Source organism: Anser cygnoides, chromosome 26 (genome assembly GCF_040182565.1).
Source record: "Anser cygnoides isolate HZ-2024a breed goose chromosome 26, Taihu_goose_T2T_genome, whole genome shotgun sequence".
NCBI classification, from domain to species: Eukaryota; Metazoa; Chordata; class Aves; order Anseriformes; family Anatidae; genus Anser; species Anser cygnoides.
This window is the reverse complement of record NC_089898.1, coordinates 3,724,719-3,729,966: the sequence shown is the minus strand read 5'-3', so window position 1 is coordinate 3,729,966 and position 5,248 is coordinate 3,724,719. Positions and strand designations below refer to the sequence as shown.

At 42.9% G+C, this 5,248-nt stretch overlaps 1 long non-coding RNA gene across 1 annotated transcript; it reads right to left on the bottom strand.

Annotated features, from left to right (window-relative positions):
- Positions 1 to 221: 221 nt before the first annotated feature.
- LOC136786952 (uncharacterized) lies at positions 222 to 4,967 on the bottom strand. Its single transcript, XR_010826623.1, has 2 exons — positions 2,155 to 4,967; positions 222 to 1,780 (listed from the first exon to the last, which is right to left on the bottom strand). It is a non-coding gene; the product is annotated as an uncharacterized lncRNA (long non-coding RNA).
- Between the last annotated feature and the right edge of the window lie 281 nt (positions 4,968 to 5,248).

Sequence of the window (5,248 nt, the reverse complement as noted above, 5' to 3'; positions counted from 1 at the left end):
TAAAAGTAAACCTTGGGAGAAACCGTGAGCCCAGAGGAGTGGCCTTACAAACCTGAAAATGATTAAAAAAAAAAAAAAAAGGATATGAATTTACAAGCTCTATATAAGCTGGGTTTGCTATATGGGTGCTCAGCAGCTGGAAGTGACAGACTGTGGTGTAATGTTCTTCAGGCCCATGTTCAGGCGCCATTTGTGGTGTAATGACCACATGGACACCAGGGTTCTTTCAGGATCAGTAACTGCTACTACTTTATTGATGACATAACTTCAACTCTCTCACATTGAGGGCATAACTTCAGCTCTCTTTTTACTGAGGACAGGCACCCTTGTTTTACCATTCGCTCTACAGCAGTACTTTTCCACTAACTACTCATTGGTCAACAACTTTGCCCGGCAACAGCAAACACCCAGCAACTTCCATGTCTTAACACTGAAGAACAAGCAGTCCGAGACAGCAAGGCATCTCCTGAATCACCCTTCTGTGTTCCTTCTAAACTCTTTACATTCCTCATGGCCTCATCGTTAAGAGTCCGAAGTTATCATCAACTATGGGGCTTGTGGAACCCCATGGCCACACTCCCACATCTCCCCCTTCTTTATTAACAAAGAAAGCACAATAAACACAAATTAAGAAAGCACGATTAACACAAATTAAGACACGGAGAAAAACTACCAGGCATACTAATCCTATCTTTAACAAACTTTGTAACCACATCCCTGGGAGAGGCAGGCACTGAGTGCTGCCCATGCGGGGGGCTCTGTCTGCCCCTTTAGCTCCTGGAGTCCTTGTTTGTGGGCCGTGCATGCCAGCGGGACCCTCCCATACGTTGTTCTTTGTTTGAGATGGAGTTTTGTTCTTTATTTGACATGGAGTTTTGTTCCAAACTGCGGAGGAGAATGTTGCGATCATGTTAAGGCAGATGATGAGATAAACGGATGGACCCATTGGGCTGACACCCATCTAGGACCGGCTCCTGTTAAAACACAAGCATAACCTCGGCCTCAAGTAGGGCCCTTCCCATTGATTGGTGCTTAAATTTTTTACCATGACTTGTGCCCTTTCTTTAACTGAGTTTAAAGTATTGTGATTAAAATGTTTGAATTGGATGACCTTCCTCTGTCCATTGATTTAAAAATTCTGGGGGTCACACCCCTACTCCCCCTTTTTTGTTTTTGAAGTATAGCTTTTAGGGTACAGTGGGCCTGTTCAATAATTGCTTGACCCATAGGGAGAATGAGGTATACCCGTCAGATGTTGAATACCCCACTGTTGAAAAAAAGTGGGTTGCGTGGGCCACGTATTCTGGCCCATTATCTTTTTTAATCACTTTTGGCACTCCCAATGTCGCAAATACTGACAGAAGATTTTTATGGACATCCTTTGCCTTTTCTCCTGCATGGACAGATGCAAAAATAAGGGCAGAAAAGGTATCAATTGAAACATAAACTTAGCAAAGTTTTCCAAATTCTAGCAAACGTGTAACAAGCAATCCTTTAAGTCTGTTACTATTAATTGTCCATGACTGGGGGAGCATGGCAATCCCAGTTGAAGTGCTCCCATATCTTCCATGACTTCATTAATTTTTCTCAGATCATGTAACAGTCTCCACTTTCCATTCCTTTTCTTGATTACAAGCACCAGCGAGTTTCAGGAGCTAGGTCGTGGGAACAATATGTCTCGCTTTAAGATGTTAAGCAACTCGGCCTTCGGGCCCTGTGCATCCTATTCCTCCCGGATCGAAGGGAAACAGATCCTGCTCCTTTTCGGGGCCTGTAGGGCCTGGATCAAAAGGAACGCCCGGGTCACCAGGGGGCGCAACAACAAAGGCCTGTGATGGCGGGGGGGGTGGGATGGCATAGCAGGAGGGTCGGTGGATGAACCTGCAACTCCCTCGCTATCTGGCAAACCACATGTTTCTGATTGTGGTCCCACATGGCTCTTTAAGGCCTCAGAGATTGCTTGCCAGGTGCTGAGCAATCCTGCCACAACCTTGTCATTTTTAGTAGCAGAGTCCCAAAGCTTGACCTCAATTTAGTCCTGTGTTTCAGGATCATAAACTGTCTGATTCGTAATAAAGGGAATAAACTGGAAGGTTACCAGGCCATTCTTTGGTTCTAAGGACATATGATTCCCCATAGCACGCAACTGCTTACCTTCGGGCAGTGAGGGGCAGTTGTGTGCGCGGGTCTGCTTCTCTCAGCTTCAGCTTCCTTCCAGCTTGGGTGTGCTTCCCTTCAGTGACTTTCAGTACGAGCTTCTCTGAGCGGTTTGCTGAGTTCAGCCAAACCTATCTTCATGTGGCAATCGGTGTCCCTGTTCCTTTTCTGGTCCCTGTTCTGCTAGCCTGTCCTTGTTAATTCCTTTTTTGTTTTTGTCCCTGTTCTGTTACCCTGTCCCTGTTCATTTTCTTCAGGTCCCTGTTCGGGCACCATTTGTGGGGTAATGACCACATGGATACCAGGGTTCATTCAGGACCAGTAACTGCTACTACTTTATCGATGACATAACTTCAACTCCCCCCTATCGAGGACAGGTTCACTTCTTAAACCATTCACCCTACAGCAGTACTTTTCCAACTATTCATTGGTCAACAACTTAGCCCGGCAAGAGCAAACACCCAGCAACTTCCATGTCTTAACACTGGAGAACAAGCAGTCCGAGACAGCAAGGCGTCTCCTGAATCATGCTTCTTTCTTTCTTTTAAACACTTTACACTCCTCATAGCCTCATCGTTAAGAGTCCAATGTTATCACCAACCATGCGGCTTGTTGACCCCCATGGCCACACTCCCAGTGGCGCCAGTTTCTCCCATCAAAAAGTGCTCCCAGTGGAAGCCTTTGGATACACCTGAACTCCCTTTGGGAGCCTTTACGAAACCCCACACACAACAGGACTCTGCTCCTTCTCTCTTTCCAAACACAGACTTACCCTTTACAGCTGAAAAAGGTGACCCTGCTCAGTCTCTTGGTAATACTGCACCTACGTGGTCAAGCCCATTGTGGTGCACACTGAAGCTCTTTGTGAATCCTCTGGAGAGCTACACAAACGGCTTGATATATCTAGAGATTAAAATATAACCCAAAAACAGAAGCATACCCCACTGCGTCCCAAAAACAAGTTAGCCAGCAACCTCTGCTAAATATCCCTCTATTAAGGGAATTCCAAGCACTTAAAATCCAGAAGGCTACAAGGTCTAAAGACTCTACAGCCAGCAAAACAGCAGGGAAAAGCTCCAAAAATGTAACAACCCTGAAAAAGACTACACCTTACACGTCTACTGCTGCTGTTTTCAGATACATACCGGCACAGAGAACTCGGATGATACATTTCCCCTAAACCACTTTACCACGAAGGTTGTAACTTTGACAATATTTGCCATACAGGTGAAGACATAAGGTCACATTCACAGTAAGCCCTGTAATTCTGCAAAAATCATAAGGGACCTAGATCCACAAAGCAAACACGCAAAGTAACATTGTCATCCTATCTGTAAACATGCTATAAGAATTACTCACCTGAAGAAGAGCTGCACGCAATAAAGGCACCTACTACTATATAGATTGCTTAACTCTAAAAGATCCTACTAGTTGTTACCTCAAAAAGATGTGCTTACCTCTCTCAACTTGGAAACGCATCAGCCCATAGACTCCAACCCACCTAAACCCTGCAACTGACAGAAGGAAAAACAAAGCACTTACCCTAAAGAGCAGCTCAGGCAGAAAGAGCTCTCTGATGGGACACCTGCGGCTCATATACCATTAGGCCCCACCTGGCACCCACCCCAATCACCTGGGAGAGAGGCAGGGCAAAGCACAAGAAAAGAGAAAGAGAGCCGGCGGTGGTCCTGCATGGTCCACTGTCCATGGGGTACAGGTCCAGCCTGGAATCTTCTCTAGCAGGGATTCTCTACACACCGCAGCCTCCTTCAGGGCAGTTCCACCTGCTCCACCATGGTCTCCTCGATAGGCTGCAGCGTGGAAACCTGCCCCACCATGGTACACCACATAAACCCACTACACTTACACTAGGTACACTAGGAATTTAGGAGAATTAGGTAGCCAGTTCCCAGAATCTTTGGAAACACCACACTAAATCAGTCACCTTTCAGAGGAGTTTTCATGAGCTATCATAGAACAGGTATTTTATTCATTTTTCTTCATTATGATCTTTTATCAAACACTGTGACTGTCAGGAACAACAGGCTAAGTTAATATTACTGCATGTATCATGAACAGTTCTGAAAAGAATAAAAGGTTTTCTAAATAAGAACTACAAGAACAAAAGAATTATGTCACTTGCCACAGCATACAAAGGTAATGAAAAAAAGCGCACTGTGATCATTTTCTTTTCCTTTCATTCTTTGCTTTCTAATATTATGCTTGTTTTCAAGTTTCTAAGTAAATAAATAATTAGAAAGGACAATTTGAACTACATATATATACATAAGTGTATATATATACACACACAACATATATGTTTATATGGGGAACATATATGATATATTTATATGTGTGTTTATATATAAACACTTAGAAAGGAACTGGGTGTATAACACTTCATGGGTTACCACTGAAGTTTAAAGATGAACAGCTTCTAATGCACATTTTCTCATCGTATGGAAAGGGATTTCTGCCACTGGTACCGCCTTGCACAGCAGTGCATGTCAATGTGCAAGGGAATACCAGGTACTATCAAGAGTTTTTTTCTGGTTCTCAGGAGGAACTCCGTAAGCAAGCTTTTCAGTTAGAATAATTAAAATGTAATTAAAAAATAGTTCAAGGAATGAGGAATTCTTTGATGTATCAACTTTCATCTACTTTTACCATGTATGTTCCTACAAAATGTAAGGGTTCAGAGTCAAAGAAAAAATATCCAAAGTTTGCTCTTTCCTTTTTCCTAAGCATTAACTCACTGCTCCTCTGAAGCACTGATAACAGAATTATGGAATCCACTTTTTTTTTTCCTTTTTTTTTTTTTCAACCTTCCACAGGAAGAAACCTATTTTCCATTTAGCTTTGTAAACAACCATTTGCAAACATACCGTCTACATTTATACACCTATATATGACAACAAAATGGCCTGTTAAGTGATGTTTCTTTATAGGATAGTTACCCATCTGGGATATTAAATAATTAAAACAAAGAAAAATACAGTAAAGTCTGTTCCTGTAATGTCTACAATGTCCTGCAAGTCTACATGTCAGGTTTACAGTATAAGGTTTTTTGTTTAGTGAAAACTCAGATACG